At 43.6% G+C, this 13931-nt stretch overlaps 1 pseudogene; it reads right to left on the minus strand.

Annotated features, from left to right (window-relative positions):
- Positions 1–11165: 11165 nt before the first annotated feature.
- LOC128058555 (ribose-phosphate pyrophosphokinase 1-like) lies at positions 11166–12100 on the minus strand (annotated as a pseudogene).
- Between the last annotated feature and the right edge of the window lie 1831 nt (positions 12101–13931).

The following is a 13931-nucleotide window of genomic DNA, read 5'->3' on the forward strand; positions in this document are numbered from 1 at the left end:
TAGTTCAAAATGGAGTGAGGGAAAGTTGTCAGATTCCCAGAACTGGAAAAACAGGTTGAGTTTAGATTTGGTATGTTGCCAACTTAAGTTTCCTTCACTAGCTCAGTCACAGGAGGAAAAAAATAAAAGGAGCCATTTGGAAAAAGAAGATGATGTGTCAACCAATATTTTCTGGATGTTTAACCAATCTTGGTTACTGGGCAACCAACACCCTATTCAAAGGTCAAAACCCGGTTAATATACAACCTTACCTTCCCCACTTCCTTTCAGAGTAGAGTGAATTCATCACAGTGGGTTGTGTATGTTGTTGGTGCATGAGAGAAGACAAATCTGGGGAAGAAGGAGACTTACTATGATAATAAGAGTAACAATTAAATGATTCTATACAATGAATGCTATCCAGCAAGAAGAATGAACAAATTAGTTACATGCAACTGTATCAAAAAACCTCACAATCATAATGTTGAGTAAAAGAAACAATCTCTGCTGCCAGAAGTCAAGATAATGACTACCCTTGGGAAAGCTAAGACTGGAGCGAGTCCAGGGCTAAACCATTGCCTTAAGTCTACTTATTCAATATATTTTCTCTATCTGGATGTTCAAGAAGAAATGCAGCTCTTCAAAAGTCGTGAACCATGAGATCAGGGCAGGAAAAAAACAATGAATACAAGCTAGTCTGAAGAAGGCCAGAATTCTTGTATACCTTATAAGATACTTTATACGTTATACCACTACAGATACCATTTGACTTTGAATGACACCTTTCTTGGGGTTTGGCACGGTGAGAAAAAGGAAAATAATCAGGATTGACTGGCTGATTTTGAATCTGAATACCAAGCATTATCTTTTGTGCTTTTCTCTTTCCTCCGTAGAGAAGAATAATTCATTTGATCAGCAGTTACTCATTAATTGTGTTGTCATCTATTCCTTCTCTGAAAAATATTTGTTTAGACCTTTTAATTTTAAGGAATAAATTCTATTTTACATGTACATTCCTTGTCTTCACAGTTAGATTCTTAATTGCTGGCAAGCGGGCAAGTCTCTTCAGTTGTGTCTGACTCTCTGCGACCCTCTGGACCATAGCCTGCCAGGCTCCTCTGTCTATGGAGGCAAGATCCTTGAGGCAAGAATACTGGGATGGGTTGCCATTTCCCTCTCCAGGGGATCTTTCCAACCCAGGGATCGAACCCACATCTTTTGCAGCTCTTTCATTGCAGGCTCATTACCACTGAGCCACCAGGGAAACATCTTGATAGCTAACCACTTATTATTCCTTGATTCTTGAGAGTCCCTTGAACTGCAAGGAGATCAAACCAGTCAATCCTAAAGGAAATCAGTCCTGAATATTCATTGGAGGGACTGATGCTGAAGCTGAAACTCCAATACTATGACCACCTAACATGAAGAATTGACTCATTGGAAAAGACCCTGATGCTGGGAAAGATTGAAGATGGGAGGAGAAAGGGATGGCAGAGGATGAGATGCGTGGATGGCATCACCTTTGTGATGGACATGAGTTTGAGTAGGCTCTGGGTGCTGGTGATGGACAGGGAAGCCTGGCATGCTGCAGTCCATGGGGTCGCAGAGTCAGACACAACTGAACAACTGAACCGAACTGAACTGATTCCTTGATTCAACTGACATGCATTACCCAGATCCCACAGGCATAAAGTAGATACAAAAATTATTGGCTCAGCAGTCTTCATTTCTTACCAAATGTTGCTTTGAATTTAAATATCCAAAGCTAACAGTTTGCTTTTTCTTGAAAATACTTTAAATGAGGACCCTAAGGTCTTCCAATACTTTAAACCTTACAGGAGGATTGCATGTGTGATCCTAAGAAATTTTAACCTTAACTCTGTTCAGGGTAACAGGGTCAAGGGGTTAAAAACATGCTTGATAACTATTGAAAACACAGGTGTCTTACAGAGTGTTTTTTAACTACCTGGGACCTAAAATTAAACAAACCATTCTCTGAGCCTCCATTTTTAATATGCCAAATAGAAATTTTACTACCTATCATTGTGAAGATTATTTTGAAGACTAAATGAAATGTGGAAGAACCCTGAGAAACTGTTGGGAATATTGCTGATGGAGCAAAAAGAGGATGAGTGTGGCAGTTTAGACACCAAAGAATGAGTTTTTTTATGACAAATGGCAATAGTATAATCTTCAAAAGAAAAAAGCTTAATTCCCAAACTTTGTTTTCAAATGAAATTTCATAAAATGAACACATCAAGGATTTTATTCAATCTATCATCAATAATCAACAGTAATTTGTTAACTGGGTCAAAGGAGAATTTGAATAATGGACAAATATTGATGTAGATAGATATAAATGGAATTGAATTTTCTAATATGTATAAAATGGAGTAGTGTCTTCTAAGGTGATGCAATATAATGTTTAGGGTAATCTTTTCAAATTGGCAGAAATGATTATATCTCTACCAGTCAATATTCATTTGCATTGTTAGCCACAAGAATCATCATAGCCTTTGCTATCAGTTTTCTACATATTGACTTCTACCTCTACAGAATTGTAAAACAGTAAACATAAAATCAATCAAAAAGCTTGCAGAATCAGATGTTCTCCTCAGAATTCACAAACCGTGAAAGGACACTGCATAATTTTTCTCACTTATTTCCAAATCATGAGCATTTTTTTCTTACAAATTTATATACAGCATACTTCAGTGTATGCAGCTGAATGGAAACAATGTGAAATACTTAAGCTCACACACATCCATTTCAGATACTATAGTGGAACATTATGTTTGCTTGCTTTCTTCCTATGTGTCATTTGTTTCTATGTTGTAAGGTAGGTAGGTGAATAAGTGTTGTAAAGGATTATTCTGATATATGTTATTCTAAAACATATGGAATTATTAGAATAATACATTAACTAATGGGCATCATCACAGTCCTCCCCATCCCTCATCCTAGCTGTTAAAATGTTCTATTCTCATTGAACTAAGAGGGAGAGCTTACAAAAAGAGAATGCAGAGGAATAAAAAGAATAAATAAATAAACTATTCCGGACTTCTGTGTTCCAAAAGTGAAGTGCTTAGGGGAACATAAAAACACTCACATGAATGACAGCAGCAGGTTTGGGGAGAGAGGGGTGTTCTGGGGGACTAGAGGAGAGATGCTTCAAGGTTCAGAAGAGGGTGATTAGAAGGGAAGTAAGGCGAGCGGAGGCACAGATGGGCAGCAGTGAGAGGGGCTTGTCCTGCACCCCAGGCAGTGCCGCTTAGCAGGAGACTCTCCCTTGAGCAGGAACCTAGGTGAATGGGGCCCTGGGAAAGTTTGTAAGGACCCCCAACTCCTAGTCTGGCAGAGGGAGCAGAATGACTTCTTTGCCTTCCCACATAACGCAGAGAAAGCATAGAGAAATCTGAAATGTGCCAGAATTGAAGTGGGCAGAAGGGCAGAATTAGAAGATACCCAATAGCATATATCAAGGACCAAGTGAAACAGGAGGGAAGGGGGCAGTTCGTGCGTGTTTGCTAAGTCACTTCAGTACAGTCTGACTCTTTGTGACCCTGTAGACTGTAGTCTGCCAGGTTCTTCTGTCCATGGGATTCTCCACGGAAGAATACTGGAGTGGGTTGCGATGCCCTCTTCCAGGGGATCTTCCCAGCCCAGAGACTGAACCCATGTCTCTTATGTCTCATGCATCAGCAGGTGGGTTCTTTACCACTAGTGCCACCTGGGAAGCCCCAAAGACAGGGTACAACCTTTGAAAGAATGATATGGCCCAGGGACACAAAATAACCTGATTAGAACCAAATGGGTCCAAGATAGCCAGCAAGTTGACCTCCAATAGACCTTGAGCCTCAGCATATGCTCACTGTAACACATCAGCAAGCTACATGACCTCCCACAGGCACCATGAGGGTTCCAACCATCAAAGATCAAAACGTGGATGGTGGCCCAATTCTTGGAAATCTCTGCCCCTTCCCCAAAATAGCTTGACTGATCCTGCCACTCATTCAGTTCAGTTCAGTTCAGTCTCTTCAGTTCAGTTCAGTTCAGTTTAGTCACTCAGTCGTGTCCAACTCTTTGTGACCCCATGAATCACAGCACACCAGGCCTCCCTGTCCATCACCAACTCCTGGAGTTCACTCAGACTCACGTCCATCGAGTACATGATGCCATCCAGCCATCTCATCCTCTGTCGTCCCCTTCTCCTCCTGCCCCCAATCCCTCCCAGCATCAGAGTCTTTTCCAATGAGTCAACTCTTTGCATGAGGTGGCCAAAGTACTGGACTTTCAGCTTCAGCATCATTCCCTCCAAAGAAATCCCAGGGTTGATCTCCTTCAGAATGGACTGGTTGGATCTCCTTGCAGTCCAAGGGACTCTCAAGAGTCTTCTCCAACACCACAGTTCAAAAGTATCAATTCTTCAGTGCCCAGCCCTCTTCACAGTCCAACTCTCACATCCATACATGACCACGGGAAAAACCATAGCCTTGACTAGACAGACCTTAGTCGGCAAAGTAATGTCTCTGCTTTTGAATATGCTCTCTAGGTTGGTCATAACTTTTCTTCCAAGGAGTAAGTGTCTTTTAATTTCATGGCTGCAGTCACCATCTGCAGCGATTTTAGAGCCCCCCAAAATAAAGTCTGACACTGTTTCGACTGTTCCCCCACCTATTTCCCATGAAGTGATGGGACCGGACACCATGATCTTCGTTTTCTGAATGTTGAGTTTAAGCCAACTTTTTCACTCTCTTCTTTCACTTTCATCAACAGGCTTTTTAGTTCCTCTTCACTTTCTGCCATAAGGATGGTGTCATCTGCATATCTGAGGTTATTGATATTTCTCCCGGCAATCTTGATTCCAGCTTGTGTTTCTTCCAGTCCAGTGTTTCTTCCAGTCCAGCGTTTCTCATGCTGTACTCTGCATATAAGTTAAATAAGCAGGGTGACAATATACAGCCCTGATGCACTCCTTTTCCTATTTGAAACCAGTCTGTTGTTCCATGTCCAGTTCTAACTGTTGCTTCCTGGCCTGCATACAGATTTCTCAAAAGGCAGGTCAAGTCATGTCCAACTCTTTACAACTCCATGGACTGTAGCACACCAGGCCTCCCTGTCCATCACCAACCCCCGGAGTTTACTCAAACTCATGTCCATTGAGTCGGTGATGCCATCCAACCATCTCATCCTCTGTCGTCCTCTTCTCCTCTACCTTCAATCTTTCCCAGCATCAGGGTCTTTTCCAGTGAGTCGGTTCTCTGCATCAGGTGGTCAAAGGATTGGAGTCTCAGGCTGCTTCTTCCTTCTGCAATGACCCACACCCTGTCTATGGAGTGTGTTTCTCTCTAAATAAATCCACTTCTGCGGTATCACTGTCTCTCACTGAATTCTTTCTGTAATGAGACAACCAGAACCCAAGAACCTGAGCCTCAGTAAGTCCAGATACCAGGTAGGTGGTTCTCATTAAAATATTGTGGGTTAGAGTCCCAAGCAGCGTTTTGGCTGGGTTCGAGTCCCAGCACATGAGTTCAAGTCCCAATCTGAGGTGAATGGTTTCACAAAGATGTTGACATTCTCGAAGTCTGCTGTCTCCATCACAACCTGATCTCACGAAAGCTCCTCATAACTAGATTGCCGGACTGAGATTATCTTAACCACCTGATGGAAGGAAGAGACGGTTCTCAAAATTAAAAGTGGGCAGTAGGAAAAGGTTATATTTGGGCACAGCTGAGTCATGGGCTGTTATTTATGTGCTGTACATAAATACAGTGAGCTCAGCCCTCAGCACATGCATCATTACTGCACATCATGACTCTGCACCCTGTTACCAGGTAAGGGGTCCTGCTCAGCAGTTGGTTGGTGCTTCAGTGGGCACCACCCACAAGCAATCAACTGTTAAGAAACAACAGTTGGTAAAGGGATTCAGACCACAGTGGAAGGGTGGTCGTGAGGTGGAAAGTCAGGTAAGAGGCAGACCCTGGCCTTCTGCCTGAGGCCCTGCAGCTCACCCAGCCTTCGGCCAGTGGGTAAGCTGAAGGGCCTGGGGAACAGACTGGGAATTACTCCCTGCAGGGCTCCAGAGCCCTCACTAAGGCCCTCCACCAGCCTTGGCCCAGCCCACGAGGCACTGGTGAACCTCTCTCCAATCTGGGCAGCCTGAGGCGACTGAGAGCCAGTTGGGCTGGATGGCTGACTCCCCTGGGGATGACAGCTCAGCAGAGTGTGGGAACCAGGCCCTGAAGGAGCAGCCAACTGCATCCTCTTAGCCAAGACTGGGATCATGGAGCGGGAAAGTTGCGCATTGGGACCTTTGCCCTTCCTTGTCAGGACAGAGAGTAACATTCCTTTGATAGAAATTTATAGGAACATTGTTACCTGACCATGTTCTGACCTCAAGAACAAACATCTGACATCAAGAAGTCTGCAACAACGAACCCCTCCCTCCCTCACCGTTTCCTTTTAAAGGGGCTTGCTGAGAGCTTTCAGTCACTGCGGAGTTCTTAGGGCATGAGCCACCCATCTCCTTGTATGAACCTGCAGTCAATTCTTCTCTGTTCCAGTCTCTAATGTTTTGGTATTGATTGGCCTCACCGTGCTTGGGGCACATGGACTTGCGATTTGGTAACAGCTGTGCTTAGAGAGGTTTAGCCCACCAACAGGCCCAAAGCGCTATCTCCAAGGATCCACAGTCCTGAACCTCTTATTACCAGCGTCAGAAAGGCTTAGCCACATGCCTCTTGGAAGCTTAGAAAATTTCTCCATCCCAAGGCATTGAATAACCTGAGGACTCACCTCCAGGGTCAGGCCACCAGAGGGTGGATTTATCCTTTGAGAATCTGGAACCAGATAGATTTTTTTTTTTAATTGGAAGCTAATTACTTTACAATATCGTGGTGGCTTTTGCCATACATTTACATGAATCAGCCATGGGTGTATATGTGTTCCCCATCCTGACCCTCCCTCCCACCTTTCTGGAACCAGATAGATTTTTAAACTGCCCAGTAAGGGTGTAAAGTGACCCAGTCATGCTCAGGAGTCCAAATATATTACCTAGGAGAGACAGGAGATATAAATGCCTTTCATGGAGTCTTCGCATTCAAGAAGTTTGGAAATAGGTTTTAAACAACAGTATTTTATGAATATTTTTAAGGGACTACTTCCCTAGCATTCCAGTGGTAATGACTCCAGGCCCCCAACATAGGGAGCCCAGGTTCAATCCCTGGTCAAGGAACAAGATCGTGCATGCTGAAACGAAGATCAGGCACAGCAAAATTTTTAAAAATTGGCATTGACATATACTCACTGGTATATTTAAAATGAATAAGCAACTAGGTCCTCCTGTATAGCACACATGGAACTCGGTGCAATGACGTGTGGCAGCCTAGGGGGAGGGGACGCTGGGGGGGGGGGGGGGGATGGATACACATGTATGTATGGCTGCGTCGCTTAGCTGTGCACCGAAAGCTCTCACAATGTTTCATCAGCTATTCTCCAGTAGAAAATTTAAAGTTTAAAAAAAATCTAAGAGCCTTGTATCTTTCCTGCTTTGCTGCCACCGTGATGTGGCAATGAGCATATTGCCATGACTGTGGGAAAGATTGCCCAGGGTCAGACTCTGGACCGTCTGTGGTGAGATGTCTAACAGTCATCAAAATCTACCCTTCTCTCTTCTTCCCAGATGCACAGCTAGCTTCATGGCATTTCCCAGCCTCCTTTACCGTGAAGTATGGCCAGGTGCCTGAACTGCAGCCAGCAGAATTAGGAAAACAAGATGTGTGTCACTTCCAGGCCTGACCCATAAAACTCTCCCAGGGACACTGTTCTTGCTGTGCCTTTTCTCTTATGGTCAAGGGAAGGGAGTGGATCACAATGGCCTTGGAAGGCATGATCCGATATGGCCTGGGTCACTTCAGTGGGCCTCACCCTTGAGCTGAGTTGTACAGTGCCTGTCAATGCCCAGGGCCCTGGTTTCCTGTGTAGAACTAACGATTTGCAGTCACGGTCCCCTGCGGAGCCTTCTCAATGGATGACCTCGTATCACTGACTAAGCTTAGCTTGTGATCTTTGGACCTTTCTTCCTTAACTCCACAAATGTTATGATATTCTCACTAACCTTATTTATGGTGGCTCAGTGGTAAAGAACCTGCCTGTCAGTGCACAAGACTCAGGTCCAATCCCTGGGCTGGGAAGATCCCCTGGAGAAGGACACAGCAACCCACTCCAGTGTTCTTGCCTGAGAAATCCCATGGACAGGGGAGGCTGGTGGGTTACAGTCCATGAGGTCGCAAAGAGTCAGACACGGCTGAGTGACGAGCACCAACGGTGTTTGTGAGTAAAGGAGGAAGAGAGACTCAAAACTTCTGTGCCGCATGCTCTCTGGTGTCCACTCACATACTCCATGTAGCAGCCCTGGAGGTCGTGATCATCTTTTATAGATGGAAACAAACAAGATTCAGAGAAACACATTCACTCAATCCCAGCAATGCTAGTTATCTATGCCACCCAGCCTTCACAAGATACATATAACTAAAATCAAAGTTGAGGCTCTTTCATTGGACAAAGACCATTCAGGTCACTGTTTATTCACATCCATTCTATTTTCTACCTTCTAAACTTGCAGGCAAAACAAAGCTGCATGACGCATGTGCTGTAATGTGGAGCATCAGCACCACTGTGTGCCAGGAGCATGCATCTGTATTTTAACAATGACGTAACTACCTGATGGTATGTGACTCCTGCAAGAATGTGACAAGAGCTGAAAAAAGGAAGGAGACTGTTTTGAATTCTGAATGCTCTTGAGCTAATTCTTATCACATACTTGTGGTTTGGCACCATATCCAAGAGCTTGGAGACAAATAGGCAAACGCTCGTGATGCCTGGTTACTATGTAATGTTTCTGAGTCTCTCCCTTCCCTTTCCTAGGACAAGTGTCCCCTCAGGTCTGAAGGTAAATGGCCTGTGAAATGAATAACATGTTCTGACTCAGTCAGTCCAATGGTTCACAAGCTTGATTGGATGCTTGCTTATGCCTTTATATTACACTTAGCACTAGAAGGAGTGGGTTAAGAGCTTAAAGTAAACACAGTTTTCCCTCTTCAATCACAAGACATTTAATTCTCCCAAAACCCTCTTGATAAAAAAACACACAAATTGGAATCTTAAAGTTCAAAGAACCTTGCGTGCAGTCGCTCAGTCACGTCTGACTCTTTGTGACCCTATGGACTGCAGCCCACCAGGCTTCTCTGTCCAAGGGATTTCCCAGGCAAGAATACTGGAGAGGGTTGCCATCTCCTTCTCCAGGGGATCTTTCTGACCCAGGGATCAAACCCACATTTCCTGCATCTCCTGTATTCGTAGGCAGATTCTTTTCCACTGAGCCACCCGGGCAGCCCTTCAGCCCTTGACAAAATTCATTGAATTCATTGAATTGTTCAAACAAAGCTTAGAGTTTGAAAAAAACCATTCAAACCCTTAAGATCTGTGTATTTAACTATCTGTAAATTCTACCTTAAAAAAAAAAAAAGAACAACAACAAACAAATCTTAATGAGATATCACTATGCACTCACCCGAGAGGTTAACACATTTAAAAGACTGACAATACCGAATGTTGCTAAGGATGTAGAACACCCAGAATGCTCATGGTCCAAACACCTGGAATACTTGTCAATATCATCCAAAGATGAGTATGTGCACACTTTATGTCCCATTGATTCCATTCCATAGATACTCAACGTTAATGTATGTATATGGTTACAGAGAGCTACACTGGAAAATTCACAGTGGCAACATTAGTTAAAACAATCCAAATGGCTACCATGTGATGAATAAATAAATGGTGGTATGTTCATAAAATTGAAACTCTATACAAGTGAGAATGAACAAGTTATTGGTACAAAAGGAAAGTCTCTTAAGGCAATAAATGACTGAAGGAAGCAGACACAAAAGAATATATTCTGTATAATTCTCTCTGTATCAGATTTAGAGGCAGAACAAATCTGTGATATAGAAATGGAGGCACTGTTTTCTGTCGTAGAGAAGGGAATGTGAGTGTGGAGAGCATGAGAAGAGGTCTGCATGCTAGACATGTCCTACTTCTTGATCTGATTGTAGTTTCCAGAGAAGTTCACTTGTTGAAGTGTTCTTTTTTTTTTTTTTAGACCCACAATCAAAGAGATAACTTTATTAGTTTCTTCAACAAGAGACAGTAATATCAACTTTTTTAAAACAGAAATCTCAGGTCATTTGAGAGGCCAAACAGATGCAAAGAAGAAAGATGATAAACAGTTAAATTAATCAAAAGGCACTACACCACCACCTAAAACCTACTACCGCAGTGGTAGTGGGCTAAGGAAGATTAAGCTACTGCAGAATCATCTCATGTTAATGTTACAGATCATAGAGCAGGAATTGAGTTTGCTTTCCAGAAAACTATGGCACAACAATCACTTGGGCCCAAGTGGATATTTGGCCAGGAAAAGAAGATCAGGCCAAATGGAAAGGAATAGGGACGAAAAAGAATCCAAGTGACAGAATCCAAGCAAAGGGTGATGGATCAGGCTTTTTCCTCCCAAGAATCATTTGCTCTATGGTGGGTTGCTTCCCCTCAGGCTCCTGCCCTAGGGCTTCTCCAGCCTTACAGGGGCTCAGCAACCAGATCTGGGTTCGGGTTGCCCTAGGTTCTTGCATAATTTAGTACAGACTTTAGAGAACTTATCACACATTGCGCGGTGGCGGGGGTGGGGGGGTGGGCGGGGTGCTGAAGCATTCACATGCAAAGTAGTCTGAGCTTCCCCAGACATATTTGAACACTCTACACAAAGCTTTCCAAAGTCCGACATCTTGTAGAAGCTGAACGGTTAAAGCTGCAAGGCTCACAAGATCAAAGAAGCCAGGATGAGACAATACAGGTAGAAAATCCCAGCGGCTACTGTCACTCTATATTTCTCTAACATATTGGGTTGACCAAGAAGTTCATTCAGGTTTTCCCATAAGCTGTTAAGGAACAACCCAAATGAACTTTTTGGTCAACACAATAGTAGTATCACTCATATAACTGATGTGGGATGTAGAGAACTACACTGCAACAAGCTGGGTCTTCTGCTGGATTTTTCATCAAATACCAAAGAAAAAAACAAGGGGTGGGGCTCACTTTATTTTTGAAAAGCCTCAGGAGTTATTCTGTTATAAAGGGACATGGCTGAACCGATAGGAGACGGATTCTCCATTGTGAGTTCTCCTGATGGCTTCCGCGAGGATCATGGAGATGTCGGTCACCTGTATTTTGGAGCAATGCTTCATCTTATCCTCCTGAGGTATGGCATTGGTGACTACTACTGCTTCAAAGCATGCATTATTAATGCAAGAAATCGCTGGGCCAGAAAAGATTCCCTGAGTCAGGACAGCATAAACCCTGGTGGCTCCAGTGGAGAGAAGTTTGTCAGCTGCCTGGCAGATTGTGCCACAAGTGTCAGCCATGTCATCCACGAGGATGGCACACGGTCCTTCATGTGCCCTACGAGCACCACGTGGTCCACTTCATTGGCCTTCTTCCGTTCTTTGTGAATCCAGGCAAAGTCCAGATTCAACCGGTCTGCGATGGAAGTCACTCTCTTTGCTCCCCCAGCATCAGGTGAGACAACTGTGCAGTTCCTCCACTCAGAGGTGTTCTCCCTTTATCCACGTGAGGGCCGCTGGCTCTGCATACAAATTGTCGACTGGGATATCAAAAAAGCCCTGAATTTGAGAAGCATGAAGGTCCATGGTGATCATATGATCCGCACCTGCTACAGAGAGCATATTTGCAACCAGCTTGGCTGAGATTGGAGCCCGGCTCTTATCCTTCTTATCCTGCCGGGCATAAGGGAAGCACGGGATGACTGCAGTAACACGGCTGGCTGAAGCAATCTTGCAGGCATTAATCATAATCAAAAGTTCCATGAGATTGTCATTGATTTCACCGCAGCCACTCTGAACAATGTAGACATCCTCTCCACGAACACTTTCTCCAATCTCCACACAGGTCTCCTGGTTGCTGAATTTCTTAGTTCCAGGTCCAGGTGGTCGGCAATCTTCTGGGATAGGTCCTGGAGGGAGCTGCCGCTGAAGATTTTCGGCATCTTGGCCAACTACCCTAGGCTCTCTTTGCTTAACGATCACTGCTGCTGCCGCCGAGACCTGAACTGAGCTGGCCCAGAGACTCAGTACTAAGCACTCACGTTTCTACTCCTCCATCTTCAGTGTTCTTTGGTGCATGCCTATTAGATTGCAATTAAAAAAAAAAATTCCCCAAAGTAGTTTGGGATAGTCAATTTGAGAATGAACCTATGGAAGCCTTTAAAAATATGCATTTACTGTATTCCTTCAAAACTAAAAACAATAAACTAAAGATACACTCTGTGATTTTTTTTTTTTTTAATCTATTTCAAGTTAGTAGTGATAGGTACTGTGGTAGGCGGCGTAATGGCCACCCAAAGATGTCCATACCATCATCCCTGGAACTTGTAAACATGTTATCAAACACAGTAAAAAGGATTTTATGAAGTGATTGAAATTATTCTGACATTATCTTGGAGTATCCAGATCATCACAATCTAATCACATGACTTCTTGAAAGCAGAGAACCTGCCCAGCTGTAGTCAGTCAGAGATGCCATATTGCTGGCTTTGAGGTGGAGGAAGGGGGCCATAAGCCAAGGAACACGGATGGCCCCTAGCAGCTCGAAAAGCCAGTGAAACAGATTCTCCCTAGAGCCTCTGATACCTATTTTCAAAAATTAATTTTTACTGGAGTATGTTTGCTTTACAATGCTGTGTTATTTTCCACTATAAGGCAAAATAAATCACTAAAAGTATACACACACACCCCTCTTTTCTGGATTTCCTTCCCACCTAGTTCACCACAGAGCAATGAGCTATACAGTAGGATCTCATTAGTTATCCATTTTATATATAGTATCAATTGTGTGTGTGTATATATATATGTCAATCCCTGCTGATACCTTGATTTTAGCCCAGTGAGAGCCATGTCAGAGTCCTGACTTACAGAACTGCAAGCTGACGAATCTGTGTTGTTTCAGCTGAGTCTTTGATAATTTATTACAGCAGCAATAGAAAACTAATAAAGACACTGAGCACATAATTTCCATTTATCATCCCTTGGTAGCTAAAAGCAGGGTCTCTGCCCAGGAAAGCTTTAAAGAGAGGATAAATCCATTTTACTTTTTCTCCAAATAAAATACATGCTACAAGAATCTGTGGAGCTTGTTCCTCATTCAGATGTTTAGGGCTTTTATGATATTGTAACTCAAAATGCATGGCTTTCCTTCCCCTGACTAGGGTGTAGAGACCTTCTCACAAACATCTGACAAACATTTCCTGTAGGAAGCACAAGAACACAGCTTTCCTGTCTCTCTCCCAAATTTATTGACATTTTACTCAATGAACGTATTGAGGTTTTTCACATGCTATCTCTCCTAATATTCAGGGCAATCTGATGTCATAATTCAAAAGATCCAATCGGATCTCTGATCAACTAACTGGGCCCTGTTTGTCTTTGTTTAGGTTTCCCCCAAATAGACTCTGAGACAAGGATTCGGATGCAAGCAGTTTATTTGGGGGTGTTTTCAAGAAGAATGATAGGTAAAACCAGGAAAGGAGGAAAGCTAACAATAGATGCTTTCACATGAGGGTTACTGTCAGAGGGAAAGGGGCACAATCCCTCTGGGACTCTAGAGAGACTGTGCCCACCCCTCAGAATCATCCCATAGAGAAGAAAAGTATGGGGCTTTTATAGACAGCTCCTTGCCCTCGTTTGCTGAGGATTGCTCCCAGGGATGTGACTCCCCAGCACATCTGGCCTCGTTGCACAAGCGGAACACACGCTGTGGTCAGAGAACCTGCTCAGGCACAGAGAGATGCAGGAAGCAGCTGGCAGATCAGAGGACTGTCT

The sequence above is a fragment of the Budorcas taxicolor genome, chromosome 13, assembly GCF_023091745.1.
Source record: "Budorcas taxicolor isolate Tak-1 chromosome 13, Takin1.1, whole genome shotgun sequence".
Lineage (NCBI taxonomy): Eukaryota > Metazoa > Chordata > Mammalia > Artiodactyla > Bovidae > Budorcas > Budorcas taxicolor.